Genomic DNA, 17,436 nt, shown 5'->3' with positions numbered 1-17,436 from the left:
ACGTAATTATAGTGAAGAAAACACATTTTTAGAAAATGCTAAATGCTCTAAAATAAATAAAACGGAAAAGGAAAATAAATAAAAGAAGAGAAAATAGAAAACAAAACTAACAAAAAAATGAAAAGAGAACCCCCCCCACTGGGCCAGTCGGCCCAGCTACTAGCCAGGCCAGGCCCAACCGGCCACCCCCACTCCCCTTAACCCATGCCCCGAAACCCTAACCACCCCATCCACCCACTGCCCCCACTCCCTCATTCCCCCCTCCCGATCCGATCTGGATCGGGGGCTCGAACCGAACCGCGCCGACGCCACCGCCGATCCCCGTCGCCCGGAGCTGCGCCTCCGCCTCGGCCACCTCGCCGGACTTCCTCCCCAATGTCGACGTCGTCCCCATCGTCCTCCCCACGCCCCGCTGCCATTTACCCTACGGCCACCATGAGCACCCCTTCTCCTCCTCTCTCCCTCGCGCCCGCACGCGCTCACCCAGTTGAGGCCGTGCCCGCGCCCCCGCTACCCCGCCGCTTGCAGCGCTCGGCCATCCCGCGTCGTGCCTCGCCGCTGCGCCCCCCTTGCCGCTCGCGCACCCTGCTGCTGCTGCTCGCCACAGCCGCCTTGCTCCGCCGCCTCCCCCCTCCCGTGTCCCGCTCCACCTGTTCCAGCTGCAGCCGCCGCTCGCGTCGGCCCGCTCTGCCTCGTGCGCAGCTGCTGGTCTGCGCCGTGCCATCCGCCGCCGCCGGCGCTCCGCCCTGCCCTCCGCTCCTCCCGTGGCACTCGCTGACGCCCAGCACGCGCGGGCCAGCGCCCGGCTCCGCCGCTCACCTTGCCGCCCCTCCTGTGGCTGCTGCTCCAGCGGTGGCCGCGGCCACAACCGCGCCAGCGGCGGACCCCTGTAGCCCGCGCCTGCGCCATTCTTGTGGCGCCCAGCGCCCGTCGCCCGCACCCACACCCGTTAGTGTCGTGCCCGCTAAGGCCCACTGGCCCTATGACAAAGGGGCCCCACCCCCTAGAATGTTTTTGTTAAAAAGGGTTATTAATTAAATTAAATAAATGAATAAAATTAAATATTAATTAGTTAATTAACTAAATAATTAACTTAATTAATTATGTTTAAGTTAACTAATTAAGATTAATTAACCTAATAGCTAATTAACCTAATTAACTACTGTTAATTAACTAAACAGTTAATGACATGCGTGACCCACACGTCAGCGACCCAGTCAACACCTCTGTTGACTGCTGACGTCGTGCTGATGCAATAATGCTATTTTTGAATTAATTTAATAATAATAATTTAAAAATTGATTAAATCTTTTAAAATTAATATAAAATAAGCCGTAGCTTGGATGGAAAAACTTTGTACATGAAAGTTGCTCAGAACGACGAGACGAATCTGGATACGTAGCCCGTTTGTCCGCCACACACCCCTAGCATAGCGAACACGCAACTTTCCCCCTCCGGTTCATCTGTCCAAAACGTGAAGCACCGGGAATACTTTCCCGGATGTTTTCCCCCTTCGTCGGTATCACCTCCTACTGCGTTAGGGCACACCTGGCACCATTACTTGTCATTTCATGCATCGATATGCATCTGTTATCATTATATTCATTGTTTATTCCCCCTCTTCTCTCCGGTAGACTACGAGACTGACGCCGCTGCTGGTGCCCCGATCGACTACTGTGTTGATGACCCCCCCTTCTTGCCAGAGCAACCAAGCAAGCCCCCCCTTGATCACCAGATATCGCCTATTCCTTCTCTATACTGCTTGCATTAGAGTAGTGTAGCATGTTACTGCTTTCGGTTAATCCTATTCTGCTGCATAGCCTATCATTGTTGCTACAGTTGTTACCCTTACCTGCAATCCAAAATGCTTAGTATAGGATGCTAGTATTCCATCAGTGGCCCTACATTCTTGTCCGTCTGCCATGCTATACTACCGGGTCGTGATCACTCGAGAGGTGATCATGGGTATATACTTGTACATTATATGATACAGGTGGTGACTAAAGTCGGGTCAGCCCGTAGAGTACCCACAAGTGATTCCGATGTGGGGTTGAAAGGACAGGTGGCTCCATCCCGGTAGAGGTGGGTTTGGGTTCCCGACGGCCCCCGACTGTTACTTTATGGCAGAGCGATAGGGCAGGTTGAGACCACCTAGGTGAGAGGTGGGCCTGGCCCTGGTCGGCGTCCGCGGTTACATCAATTAACACGCTTAACGAGATCTTGGTATTTGATCTGAGTCTGGCCACTGGCCTATACGCACTAACCAACTATGCAGGAACAGTTATGGGCACTCAACGTCGTGGTATCAGCCGAAGCCTTCTTGACGTCAACGACTGAGCGGCGCGCGCTGGGTTGGACCGCGCAGCGCAACTTTCTTTGTAATGGAGGTTGCTAGGTGATACGTCTCCAATGTATCTACTTTTCCAAACACTTTTGCCCTTTTTTTGGACTCTAACTTGCATGATTTGAATGGAACTAACCCGGACTGACGCTGTTTTCAGCAGAATTGCCATCGTGTTATTTTTGTGTAGAAATAAAAGCTCTCGGAATGACCTGAAACTTCACGAAGAATATTTTTGGAAGATATAAAAAATACTAGTGAAAGAATCAACACCAGGGGGGCCACACCCTGTCCACAAGGGTGGAGGGCGCGCCCACCCCCTGGGGCGCGCCCCCTGCCTCATGGGCCCCCTGAGGCTCCACCGACCTCAACTCCAACTCTATATATTCACATTCAGGGAGAAAAAATTCAGAGAGAAGGATTCATCGTGTTTTACGATACGGAGCCGCCGCCAAGCCCTAACTCTCTCGGGAGGGCTGATCTGCAGTCCGTTCGGGGCTCCGGAGAGGGGAATCCTTCGCCGTCGTCATCATCAACCTTCCTCCATCACCAATTTCATGATGCTCACCGCCGTGCGTGAGTAATTCCATCGTAGGCTTGCTGGACGGTGATGGGTTGGATGAGATTTACCATGTGATCGAGTTAGTTTTGTTAGGGTTTGATCCCTAGTATCCATTATGTTCTGAGATTGATGTTGCTATGACTTTGCTATGCTTAATGCTTGTCACTAGCGCCCGAGTGCCATGATTTCAGATCTGAACCTATTATGTTTTCATGAATATATGTGAGTTCTTGATCATATTCTGCAAGTCAATAGTCACCTACTATGTGTTATGATCCGGTAACCCCGAAGTGACAACAATCGGGACCACTCCCGGTAATGACCGTAGTTTGAGGAGTTCATGTATTCATTAAGTGTTAATGCTTTGGTCCAGTACTCTATTAAAAGGAGGCCTTAATTTCCCATAGTTTCCAATAGGACCCCGCTGCCATGGGAGGGTAGGACAAAAGATGTCATGCAAGTTCTTTTCCATAAGCACGTATGACTATATTCGGAATACATGCCTAGATTACATTGATGAACTGGAGCTAGTTCTGTGTCACCCTAGGTTATAACTGTTGCATGAGGAATCGCATCCGACATAATTATCCATCACTGATCCAATTCCTACAAGCTTTTCACATATTGATCTTTGCTTAGTTACTTTACCATTGCCACTGTTACAATTACTATAAAGTTGCTACTGTTACCTTTGCCACTGTTACTGTTACTTCCATACTACTTTGCTACTAAACACTTTGCTGCAGATATTAAGTTTCCAGGTGTGGTTGAATTGACAACTGAACTGCTAATACTTGAGAATATTCTTTGGCTCCCCTTGTGTCGAATCAATAAACTTGGGTTGAATAATCTACCCTCAAAAACTGTTGCGATCCCCTATACTTGTGGGTTATCACTAGGTCTGCTCACCGGCCGCGTTCGCAATGTACAGGTGTGCAATGGGCGATGGGCCCAGACCCCTGCGCGCATAGGATTTAGACCGGCGTGCTGACCTCTCTGTTGTTCCTACGTAGGGCTGTGATGTGTTGATCTTCCGAGGCCGGGCATGACCCAGGAAAGTGTGTCCGGCCAGAGGGATCGAGCATGTTGGGTAACCTGGAGCACCCCTGCAGGGAAGTTTATCTATTCGAATAGCCGTGATCCTCGGTAAAAGGACGACCCGGGGTTGTACCTCAACCTTATGACAACTAGAACTGGATACTTAATAAAACACACCCTTTCAAGTGCCAGATACAACCCGGTGGTCACTCTCTCACAGCGCGACGAGGAGAGGATCACCGGGTAGGTTTATGCTATACGATGCTACTTGGTGAACTTACCATCTACTCTCTTCTACATGCTGCAAGATGGAGGCTGCCAGAAGCGTAGTCTTCGATAGGACTAGCTATCCCCCTTTTTATTCTGGCATTCTGCAGTTCAGTCCACCGATATTGCCCCTTTACACAGATACCCATTGATACGTCTCTGTCGTATCTACTTTTCCAAACAGTTTTGCCCTTGTTTTGGACTCTAACTTGCATGATTTGAAGGGAACTAACCCGGACTGCCGCTGTTTTCAGCAGAATTGCCATGGTGTTATTTATGTGCAGAAACAAAAGTTCTTGGAATGACCTGAAACTCCACGGAGATTATTTTTGGAAATAATAAAAAATACTGGCGAAAGAATCAAGACCAGGGGGACCACACCCTTTCCACGAGGGTGGGGGCGCGCCCCCTGCCTCGTGGGCCCCTGGAGCTCCACCAACCTGAACTCCAACTCCATATATTCGTGTTCGAGGAGAAAAAAATCGGAGAGAAAGATTCATCGCGTTTCACGATACCGAGCCGCTGCCAACCCTAAACTCTCTCGGGAGGGCTGGTCTGGAGTCCGTTCGGGGCTCCGAAGAGGGGAATCCGTCGCCGTCGTCATCATCAACCATCCTCCATCACCAATTTCATGATGATCACCGCCGTGCGTGAGTAATTCCATCGTAGGCTTGCTACACGGTGATGGGTTGGATGAGATTTATCATGTAATCGAGTTAGTTTTGTTATGGTTTGATCCCTAGTATCCACTATGTTCTAAGATTGATGTTGCTATGACTTTGCTATGCTTAATGCTTGTCACTAGGGCCCGAGTGCCATGATTTCAGATCTGAACCTATTATGTTTTCATGAATATATGTGAGTTCTTGATCCTATCTTGCAAGCCTATAGTCACCTACTATGTGTTATGATCTGGCAACCCCGAAGTGACAATAATCGGGACCACTCCCGGTGATGACCATAGTTTGAGGAGTTCATGTATTCACTATGCATTTTTGCTTTGGTCTAGTACTCTATTAAAAGGAGGCCTTAATATCCCTTAGTTTCCGCTAGTACCCCGCTGCCACGGGAGGGTAGGACAAAAGATGTCATGCAAGTTCTTTTCCATAAGCACGTATGACTATATTCGGAATACATGCCTACATTACATTGATGAATTCGAGCTAGTTCGGTGTCACCCTATGTTATGATTGTTACATGATGAACCGCATCCGGCATAATTCTCCATCGCCGACCCAATGCCTACGAGCTTTTCACATATTGTTCTTCGCTTATTTACTTTTCCGGTGCTACTGTTACAATCACTACAAAACCCAAAAATATTACTTTTGCTATCATTACCGTTACTTCCATATTACTTTGCTACTAAATACTTTGCTGCAGATATTAAGTTATCCAAGTGTGGTTGAATTGACAACTCAACTGCTAATACTTGGGAATATTCTTTGGCTCCCCTTGTGTCGAATCAATAAATTTGGGTTGAATACTCTACCCTCGAAAACTGTTGCGATCCCCTATACTTGTGGGTTATCAAGACTATTTTCTGGCACCGTTGCCGGGGAGCATAGCTCTATTCTTTGAGTCACTTGGGATTTATTTCTACTGGTCACTATGAGGAACTTGAAAGGCGAGAAAACAAAAATTTATCCCTCAACTACGACGGGAGGTAAGGAACTGCCATCTAGCTCTGCACTTGATTCACCTTCTGTTTTGAGTAAGCTTGCGACACCTAAACCTGCTTCTGCTATTAATTCTGATATGTCGCATGTTATTGATGATGCCACTTCTGCTATGCATGATACTTATGATGAAACTACTTCTATGCTTGATACCACTGTGCCACTTGGTGAATTTCTTGATGAACAACTTGCTAGGGCTAGAGATGAAATTACTGAAACTGATAATATTGATGAAAGTGATGATGAAGGCTCTCCCAATAAATATGAATTGCCTGTTGTGCCTGAGGGCTATGTTATGGATGAAGAAACTGCTAGAGACTTTCTTGCTTGCAATGATAGAAGTGATCTTAAGAAATTATTAGCTAAGCTTAAACAAAAAAAATCTGAATGCTAGAATGAAATATGATCCTGCTTATGCTACTTCACCTATCTTCGTTACTCATAAGGATTATGAATTCTCTGTTGATCCTGATATAATTACTTTGGTTGAGTCTGATCCTTTTTATGGTTATGAATCTGAAACTGTTGTGGCACATCTTACTAAATTAAATGATATAGCCACCCTGTTCACTAATGATGAGAGAACTCGCTACTTTTATATCCTTAAAATATTTCCGTTCTCATTAAAGGGTGATGCTAAGATATGGTTTAACTCTCTTGATCCTGGTTGTGTGCGTAGTCCCCAGGATATGATTTATTACTTCTCTGCTAAATATTTCCCTGCTCATAAGAAACAAGCTGCCTTAAGGGAAATATATAATTTTGTGCAAATTGAAGAAGAGAGTCTCCCACAAGCTTGGGGGGGCTTCTCCCATTACTTAATGCTTTGCCTGATCATCCTCTTAAGAAAAATGAAATACTTGATATCTTTTATAATGGACTAACCGATGCTTCCAGAGACCACCTGGATAGTTGTGATGGTTCTGTTTTCAGGGAAAGAACACCAGATGAAGCTGAAATTTTGTTGAATAATATGTTGACTAATGAAAATAATTGGACACTTCCTGAACCAACTCCTAAGCCAACTCCGAAGAAAAGAGGTGTTCCATTTCTCAGTCCTGAAGATATGCAAGAGGCAAAGAAATCTATGAAAGAAAAGGGTATTAAAGCTGAAGATGTAAAGAATTTACCTCCTATTGAAGAAATACATGGTCTTAATTTACCTCCTGTTGAAGAAATATATGATCTTAATTCATCACCTATTGAAGAAACTCATGGTCTTGATAACCCGACACAGGTAGTGAAGGTAAATTCTCTCTATAGATATGATAAAGCTGAAATCCCTCCTACTAAGTTTGCTAGCCAATGTTTGGATGAGTTTGATAACTTTATGGTTAAGCAAGAAGATTTCAATGCTTATTTTGGTAGATAATTAAAATGCAATGCTTATATGATTGAACACTTGAGTGGTTATATGTCTAGAGTTAAAGGTGAACTTAAACTCATTAGTAAACATGCTTCTATGGTTACCACTCAAGTAGAACAAGTACTTAAAGCTCAGAATGATTTGCTCAATGAATTGAATAGTAAGGATAATGATTTTGTTGTTAGAGTGGCTACTAGAACTGGTAAAATGACTCAGGAACCTTTGTATCATGAAGGCCATCCTAAGAGAATTGAGCAGGATTCCCAAAGAACTAATATAGATGCACCTAGTCCTTCTAAAAAGAAGAAAAAGAAAAATGATAGGACTTTGCATGCTTCTAGTGAACCTATTGCTGAAACACCTGAGAATCCAAATGATATTTCTATTTCTGATGCTGAAACACAATCTGGTAATGAACATGAACCTAGTGATAATATTAATGATGATGTTCATGATGATGCTCAACCTAGCAAAGATAATGATATAGAAATTGAACCTGCTGTTGATCTTGATAACCCACAATCAAAGAATCAACGTTATGATAAGAGAGACTTTGTTGCTAGGAAGCACGGTAAGGAAAGAGAGCCATGGGTTCAAAAACCCATGCCTTTTCCTCCCAAACCATCCAAGAAAAAGGATGATGAGGATTTTGAGCGCTTTGCTGAAATGATTAGACCTATCTTTTTGCGTATGCGTTTGACTGATATGCTCAAAATGAATCCTTATGCTAAGTACATGAAAGAAATTGTTACTAATAAAATAAAGATACCGGAAGCTGAAATTTCCATCATGCTTGCTAATTATACTTTTAAAGGTGGAATACCAAAGAAACTTGGAGATCCAGGAGTACCTACTATACCATGCTCCATTAAAAGAAATTATGTTAGAACTGCTTTATGTGATCTTGGAGCTGTTGTTAGTGTTATGCCCCTCTCTTTATATCATAGACTTGATTTGAATAAGTTGACACCTACTGAAATATCTTTGCAAATGGCCGATAAATCAACTGCTAGACCTGTCGGTATTTGTGAGGATGTGCCTGTTGTGGTTGCAAACGTTACTATTTTAACGGACTTTGTTATTCTTGATATTCCCGAGGATGATAGTATGTCTATTATTCTTGGAAGACCCTTTTTGAATACTGCAGGGGCTGTTATTGATTGCAACAAAGGCAATGTCACTTTTCATGTTAATGGTAATGAGCATATAGTACACTTTCCGAGGAAACAACCTCAAGTCCACAGTATCAATTCTATTGGAAAAATTCCATCGATTATTTTTGGAGGTTTTGAATTTCCTCTTCCTACTGTCAAGAAGAAATATGATATTCTTATTATTGGGGATGTGCATATCCCCGTTGAGGTAACATAGTGTTATTCGAAATTTCTCCGGTTTCATGCGATTCGGAATGAGTTTGTTAACAAGACCTGATCAACCTTGTTAGTGGATTCCTTTTGATGAGCATGAGATGGATGAAGTTAGAAAGCACAACCTTCTGTACCCTCCTTTTACTTTCTGTTGTTTAGAACAAATAAAGCAAAAATAGTATATTCTGTCTGTTTTCTGAATTATCTGTGCAATATAAAAATACCCCAAAAATAAAAGTTCTCCAAATGCCCTGAAATTGATATATGATTTTTTCTGGAATATTTGAGAATATCTGGCACTGAGAACACAACAGGGGGAGCAAGCACCTGGCCACGAGGGTCCAGGGCACGCCCACCCCCCTGGGCGTCTCCCCCTGCCTCGTGGGCCCATGGTGGCTCCCCTCCACTTATTCCTTCACCCACACACTTCTTCTTCCTCCCAAAAAATCACCAACCAGCTCAAGCACGAGTTCTAGCTCATTTTGCTGCAATTTTCGATCTCCTTGCTCAAAGCACCTCTCACAAAACTGCTTTGGGGGATTGTTCCTTCGTATGTGACTCCTCCATTGGTCCAATTAGTTTTTGTTCTAGTGCTTTATTCATTGCAAATTTGTGCTGCCTAGGTGACCATGTTCTTGAGCTTGCATGTCAAATTTATATGGTTCCAAGTAGTTCTAATGCATGATATAGGCTCTAGGCACTTGTAGGAGTAGTTGCTATCAATTTTGTTGAGCTTGGTTCACTTTTATTTGAAGTTACTAAAAATTTCAGAAATTTTTCAGAGGAAGAAATATGTTTAGGAAGGTGTAGCAAGCTGGTTCTTCAAGGAAGCAAGGACCCAGGCTTGCAATGCGTGATGCTGATGATGAACCACCAAGGGACGCCCCAGTGCGGCCTTGTGAATGGCCTTCAGAGGACTTCATGGATCAAGCAGGAATTAAGGAAGAATTTAACACATATTTGCGTAACGCTGATCTTGTGAGCTTCGAGGCAGAAAAGTGCCGTCAGTACCACTATCTCACTAGTTCCTTTGTGAGGAGGTTTGAATTTTCATCTTCACGCAATTCCAAATTGTCCTGTTTGATCTTTATGAAAATTCTTATACTATGGACTTAGAGGATTTTACCACTGCTTGCAAACTTCCACAATGGGGTAGTACTAGTGAACCTCGCAAATCTGAACTTAGAGATTTTCTTGCTAGTATAACTATGGGGGAATCTAGAGATATAGCACAAGCTACCATAGGGAGCATTCATTTTCCTGCTATACATTATTTTTCTCTCTTCATAGGTAGGTGCATAAATGGTAAGGATGAAGCATGTCACATGTGTGTCCCTAACCTCAGTATTCTTAGGAGTGCTGTCTTAGGAGATAAACATTATAATTTGGGAGCTATTGTTGCACGTAGGTTGCATCATAATAGATTTAATGGAGATTTCTTTGGTGGAATTTATGCAACCCGTATAGCTAATTTTCTTGGTGTAACCATACGTGAGGATGATATTGAGTTGCCTCCTGCTTATTTGGATTATGAGGCTATGGTTCATCATCATTTTGTTGAGAGGAACGATCAGTTCCTCCAGTACGGACTAATCTTTGACAGACGACGCACCTATCACGTCGCTCTCCCTGCTTCTACTTTCTTTGACTTTCAGGCAAAAGGGAGATATTTTATAACCAGAGAGTAGGCGGAAGAGTATAAGAGGAGGGTTGAGATAGCTCGCCTCCAAGCTGCAGCCCACGATGCAATGACTACTGCATCTCAGTACGACCCCAACTACAACTTTGGATACCCGCCAGGCCATCCGTGGCAATAAACCAACTTAGGCCAAAAGCCTAAGCTTGGGGGAGTACGTATCTCTCACCAACATTACATTCATGTTGACACACTCATTGCTAGATGTCGGTGCTCATACTTTTTCACCGTAATATCCATGCTAGTTTATTTTCCTTTTTCTTGCTTTCTTCTTGTGTGTTTGAAAAATCTTAAGAAAACCAAAAAAAATAGTTGTAGCGTTTAGCTAGTTTATTTTCTTGATGTAGTAGTAATAATTAAAAAGAAAAACCGAAAATATTTCATGTTCTTCTTTTGTTTGTTGGGAGCTTTCCCGTGTAAATAGATTTTATTTCTTTTCTTTTCTTTGGGGGTCGATAGGAGAAGACCATGATTAAATTGTTGAAGTGGCTCTTATATGCATTATTGTTGATTTAACCAAGAGCCCATATTGCCTTGTCTTCTCCTGTTTATTGAATGCTCACAGATTCCAGCTTAGTCCAATGCACATGCACTATTATTATTCACATCATTCGGTCGTGCAAGTGAAAGGCAATAATGACGATATATGATGGACTAATTGAGATGGGAGAAGCTGGTATGAACTCGAGCTCTCTTGTTTTTGTAAATATGATTAGTTCATCGTTCCTGATTCAGCCTATTATGAATAAACATGTTTGCAATGACAATTAGAGATCATAGTTGCTTGTGCCATGCTTAATTAGCTAGGAGTTTATAATGGTTTACCTTGCGTACCAACATGCTATTAAAATGGTTGTGATGTGGTATAATAGGGTGGTATCCTCCTTTGAATGATTTAAGTGATTTGACTTGGCACATGTTCACACATGTAGGTGAAACAAAATCAACATAGCTGATGACCTACAAGTATAGGGGATCTATCGTAGTCCTTTTGATAAGTAAGAATGTCGAACCCAACGAGGAGCAGAAGGAAATGATAAGTGGTTTTCAGCAAGGTATTCTCTAAAAGCACTGAAATTATAGGTAACAAATAGTTTTGTGATAGGATAATTTGTAACGAGCAACAAGTAACAAAAGTAAATAAAGTGCAGCAAGGTGGCCCAATCCTTTTTGTAGCAAAGGACAAGCCTGGACGAACTCTTATATAAAGAAAAGCGCTCCCGAGGACACATGGGAATTATCGTCAAGCTAGTTTTCATCACGTTCATATGATTCGCGTTCGGTACTTTGATAATTTGATATGTGGGTGGACCGGTGCTTGGGTGCTGTCCTTACTTGAACAAGCATCCCACTTATGATTAACCCCTATTGCAAGCATCTGCAACTACAAAAGAAGTATTAAGGTAAACCTAACCATAGCATGAAACATGTGGATCCAAATCAGCCCCTTACGAAGCAACGCATAAACTAGGGTTTAAGCTTCTGCCACTCTAGCAACCCATCATCTACTTATTACTTCCCAATGCCTTCCTCTAGGCCCAAATAATGGTGAAGTGTCATGTAGTCGACGTTCACATAACACCACTAGAGGATAGACAACATACATCTCATCAAAATATCGAACGAATACCAAATTCACATGACTACTAATAGCAAGACTTCTCCCGTGTCCTCAAGAACAAATGTAACTACTCACAAAGCATATTCATGTTCATAATCATAGGAGTATTAATATGCATGTAGGATCTGAACATATGATCTTCCACAAAATAAACCAACTAGCATCAACTACAAGGAGTAATCAACACTACTAGCAACCTACAGGTACCAATCCCAGACTTAGAGACAAGAATTGGATACAAGAGATGAACTAGGGTTGGAGAGGAGATGGTTCTGGTGAAGATGTTGATGGAGATTGCCCTCTTCCGATGAGAGGAACGTTGGTGATGACGATGGTGATGATTTCCCCCCTCCCAGAGGGAAGTGTCCCCGGCAGAACAGCTCTGCCGGAGCCCTAGATTGGTTCCTCCAAGGTTCCGCCTCGTGGCGGCGGAGTCTCGTCCCGAAAGCTTGCTTATGATTTTTCTTCAGATGAAAGACTTCATATAGCAGAAGATGGGCACCGGAGGGCCAACAGGGGGGCCACGAGGCAGGGGGGCGCGCCCCCCACCCTCGTGGCCAGGGTGTGGGCCCCCTCTGGTATTTCTTCCGCTCAGTATTTTTTATTATTTCCAAAAATAACTTTCGTGGAGTTTCAGGACTTTTGGAGTTGTGCATAATAGGTCTCTAATATTTGCTCCTTTTCCAGCCCAGAATTCCAGTTGCCGGCATTCTCCCTCCTTATGTAAACCTTGTAAAATAAGAGAGAATAGGCATAAGTATTGTGACATAATGTGTAATAACAGCCCATAATGCAATAAATATTGATATAAAAGCAAGATGCAAAATGGACGTATCAACTCCCCCAAGCTTAGACCTCGCTTGTCCTCAAGCGGAAGCCGATAACGATAAATATGTCCACATGTTTAGAGATAGAGGTGTCGATAAAATAAAATAAGGACATGAGGGCATCATGATTATTCTCATAACAGCAACATATATGGATATTGTCATATGATTTCTTATGCTCAAGTAATAATCTATTCACAATGCAAAGTATGAATCAGAAACTCTATTGAGAACTAACAAACTATAATCTCAGTCATTGAAGCAATTGCAATTTATCATAACATCAGAAAGAGTCTATGTCAGAGCCTTTTAGCAAGTCCACATACTCAACTATCATTTAGTCTTTCACAATTGCTAGCACTCACGCAATACTTGTGGTTACGAAGTTTTAATCGGACACAGAGAAAGATAGGGGCTTATAGTTTCGCCTCCCAACCTTTTACCTCAAGGGTAATGTCAACAATAATAGTTCATGCTAACTTACATCCAATTAGATATATATATATATCAGGATCTTTCCAACATACTATGCTTGCCAAAGGATAAAATGTAAAAAGGAAAGGTGAAGATCACCATGAATCTTGCATAAGGTAGAAGATAATAATAAAAGAGAGGCCCTTCGCAGAGGGAAGCAGAGGTTGCCATGCGCTTTCAAGGTTGGATGCACAAAATCTTAATGCGAAAGAATGTCACTTTATATTGCCACTTGTGATATGAACCTTTATTATGCAGTCTGTCGCTTTTATTTTTTCCACATCACAAGATCGTATAAAGCTTATTTCCTCCACACCAATAAATCATACATATTTAGAGAGAAATTTTTATTGCTTGCACTGATGACAACTTACTTGAAGGATCTTACTCAGTCCATAGGTAGATATGGTGGACTCTCATGGCAAAACTGGTTTAAGGGTATTGGGAAGCACAAGTAGTATCTCTACTTGGTGCAAAGAATTTGGCTAGCATGAGGGGGAAAGACAAGCTCAACATGTTGGATGATCCATGACAATATACTTTATTTCAGATATAAGAAAACATAACCCATTACGTTGTCTTCCTTGTCCAACATCAACTCTTTAGCATGTCATATTTTAATGAGTGCTCCCAATCATAAAAGATGTCCAAGATAGTATATTTATATGTGAAACCTCTCTTTCTTTATTACTTCCTATTAATTGCAACGATGACCAAAGCTATGTTTGCCAACTCTCAACAACTTTTAATCATCACACTCTTTCTATGTGAAGTTATTACTCTCCATAAGATCAATATGATCTCTTTGTTTCTTTTTATTCTTTTCTCTTTCTTTTATTCCCTCAAGATCATAGCAAGATAATCAACCCCTTGACTCAACACTAATCTTTATTATATATAGCTCACGGACTTGATTACATAGAGGGATCATAAAGCAAAACTCAAAACTAGATCATACCAAAACTTTATTCTACTAGATCAAGATATTACTAAAAGGATCGAACTAAGAAAAACGGTAAAGATAGGAGATGTGGTGGTGATACGATACCGGGGCATCTCCCCCAAGCTTGGCAGTTGCCAAGGGGAGTGCCCATAGCCATGTGATTATGTTTCCTTCCTCAGAAGTGGTGGTGATGGGGTTGTTGATGAAGCAAGCTTGTCGTCCCTCTTCCAAGGCATGGGCTTCTTCCTTAATTTGCGCTTGAGGACATAATTTTGATCCCTCAGGTCATCAATCTCCTGCCCCAGGCTTAATATCTTTTTGCATAATTCCTGCTTGTTTTCCTGCAAGAGGCGAAAAGGGATAAACTCGATCTTAAATTTCTTTGCTCTATCAAGGAAGCTTGACTTTTTGAACTCCACATGCATGTCCCCAGGTTGAGGTAATGGGACTTCATCTTCATCTGAGCTCGTCTCCTCCTTTCTCTTGGGTTCATAGTCCTCTTCTTCTTCCGTAGTCCAACCACAATGCTCCACATCCCCATAGACCTTAGGATCTGCAAGGTAATCAGCCACATAGCTTTCTCCTTCCGAATTCTGGGACGACATGTTGCTCTAATCTGCAGCAGGACAGCTCGAAACAAAGACAGGAAATGTTTGCGTGATACGGAGGTCAAAACCTTCGGGAGATTATATAATGAATTTTTACCGACCAAAATACGTATCGTGCAAGAAAACGGAGTCCGGAGAGTGTACGAGGTGCCCACGAGGTAGGGGGGCGCGCCCAGGGGGTAGGGCGCGCCCTCCACCCTCGTGGAGGCCTCGTGTCCTTCTCGGACTGCGTCTTATTTTTCTATTTTTCTAAATATTCCAAAATGGAGAAAAATTGCCTTTAGAACTGTTTTAGAGTTGGTTTACTTACCGTACCACATACCTATTCCTTTTCGGAGTCTGAAACATTCCGGAAAGTGTCCCTTATGTATTCTTCTGGGGTTACGGTTTCAATAACATTGGTTTCAACATTTATAGGATTACCTGAGATAAAATGTTTGATTCTTTGACCGTTCACCACCTTCGGATTTGTGCCTTCAAAGTTATTGATTTTTATGGCACCGGAACGATAGACCTCCTCGATAACGTAAGGGCCTTCCCATTTAGAGAGAAGTTTCCCTGCAAAAAATCTTAAACGGGAGTTGTATAGCAATACATAATCACCTACATTAAACTCACGCTTTTGTACCCTTTTGTCATGCCATCTTTTAACCTTTTCTTTAAACAATTTGGCATTCTCATAGGCTTGGGTTCTCCATTCATCAAGTGAGCTAATGTCAAATAACCTCTTCTCACCGGCAAGTTTGAAATCATAGTTAAGCTCTTTAATGGCCCAATATGCCTTATGTTCTAGTTCGAGAGGTAAGTGACATGCTTTTCCATAAACCATTTTATACGGAGACATACCCATAGGATTTTTATATGCAGTTCTATAAGCCCATAATGCATCATCAAGTTTCTTGGACCAATTCTTTCTAGATCTATTAATAGTCTTTTGCAAAATTAATTTGAGCTCTCTATTACTCAATTCTACTTGACCACTAGACTGCGGGTGATAAGGAGATGCAATTCTATGATTAACATCATACTTAGCAAGCATTTTACGAAAAGCACCATGAATAAAATGTGAACCACCATCAGTCATTAAATATCTAGGGACTCCAAACCACGGAAAAAATAACTTCTTTAAGCATCTTAATAGAAGTGTTATGATCAGCACTACTAGTTGGAATAGCTTCTACCCACTTCGTAACGTAATCAACATCAACTAAAATATGTGTGTATCCATTGGAGGCAGGAAAAGGTCCCATATAATCAAAGCCCCAAACATCAAGTGGTTTAATAACAAGTGAATAATTCATAGGCATTTCTTGACGTCTACTAATATTACCAATTCTTTGGCATTCATCACAAGATAAAACAAACTTGCGGGCATCCTTGAAGAGAGTAGGCCAATAAAAACCGGATTGCAATACCTTATGTGCAGTTCTGTCTCCAGCGTGGTGTCCTCCATAAGCCTCGGAGTGACACTTGCGTAGGATCTGTTCCTGTTCTTGCTCAGGTACACAACGTCTAATAACACCATCCACTCCTTCTTTATAAAGATGTGGGTCATCCCAGAAGTAATGTCTTAAATCATAGAAAAACTTTTTCTTTTGTTGGTATGTGAAATTAGGTGGTATAAATTTAGCAACGATGTAATTAGCATAATCAGCATACCAAGGAGTAGTACGAGAAGCATTTATGACATTTAATTGTTCATCAGGGAAGCTATCATCAATAGGTAATGGGTCATCAAGAACATTTTCTAACCTAGACAAGTTGTCTGCAACGGGGTTCTCAGCTCCCTTTCTATCAATAATATGCAAATCAAGTTCTTGTAACAAGAGAACCCATCTAATAAGTCTAGGTTTAGCATCTTTCTTTTCCATAAGATATTTAATAGCAGCGTGATCAGTGTGAATAATTACTTTAGAATCAACAATATAAGGCCTAAACTTATCACAAGCAAATACAACTGCTAAGAATTCTTTTTCAGTAGTAGCATAATTTCTCTGACCATTGTCTAGGGTTTTACTAGCATATTGAATAACATTTAATTTCTTATCAACTCTTTGCCCTAGAACAGCACCTACATCATAATCACTAGCATCACACATAATTTCAAAGGGTAAATTCCAATCAGGTGGCTGAACAATAGGTGCAGAGATCAATGCTTTCTTAAGTATTTCAAATGCTTCTACACAATCATCATCAAAGACAAATGGTATATCCTTTTGTAATAAATTAGTCAGAGGCCGAGAAATTTTTGAGAAGTCCTTAATGAACCTCCTATAAAAACCGGTATGACCAAGGAAACTTCTTATACCTTTAATGTCCTTGGGACATGGCATCTTTTCAATAGCATCAACCTTGGCTTTATCAACTTCAATACCTCTTTCAGAAATTTTATGCCCCAAGACAATACCTTCATTAACCATAAAGTGGCACTTTTCCCAATTCAAGACAAGATTAGTTTCTTCACATCTCTGCAAAACTCGATCAAGGTTGCTCAAGCAATCATCAAAAGAGGATCCATAGACGGAGAAATCATCCATGAAAACCTCACAAATCTTTTCACAAAAGTCAGAGAATATAGCCATCATGCATCTTTGAAAGGTAGCAGGTGCATTACATAAACCAAAAGGCATACGTCTATAAGAAAAAG

At 42.0% G+C, this 17,436-nt stretch overlaps 1 pseudogene; it reads left to right on the top strand.

Moving 5' to 3' along the window:
• The first annotated feature begins 435 nt into the window (after positions 1–435).
• The window catches only part of LOC109774712 (uncharacterized), a 44,508-nt pseudogene continuing 27,507 nt past the window's right edge, over positions 436–17,436 (top strand).

Source organism: Aegilops tauschii, chromosome 5 (assembly GCF_002575655.3).
Source record: "Aegilops tauschii subsp. strangulata cultivar AL8/78 chromosome 5, Aet v6.0, whole genome shotgun sequence".
Classification (NCBI taxonomy): domain Eukaryota; kingdom Viridiplantae; phylum Streptophyta; class Magnoliopsida; order Poales; family Poaceae; genus Aegilops; species Aegilops tauschii.
Note: the sequence above shows the minus strand (reverse complement) of the source record. Positions and strands in the feature narration are given on the sequence as shown.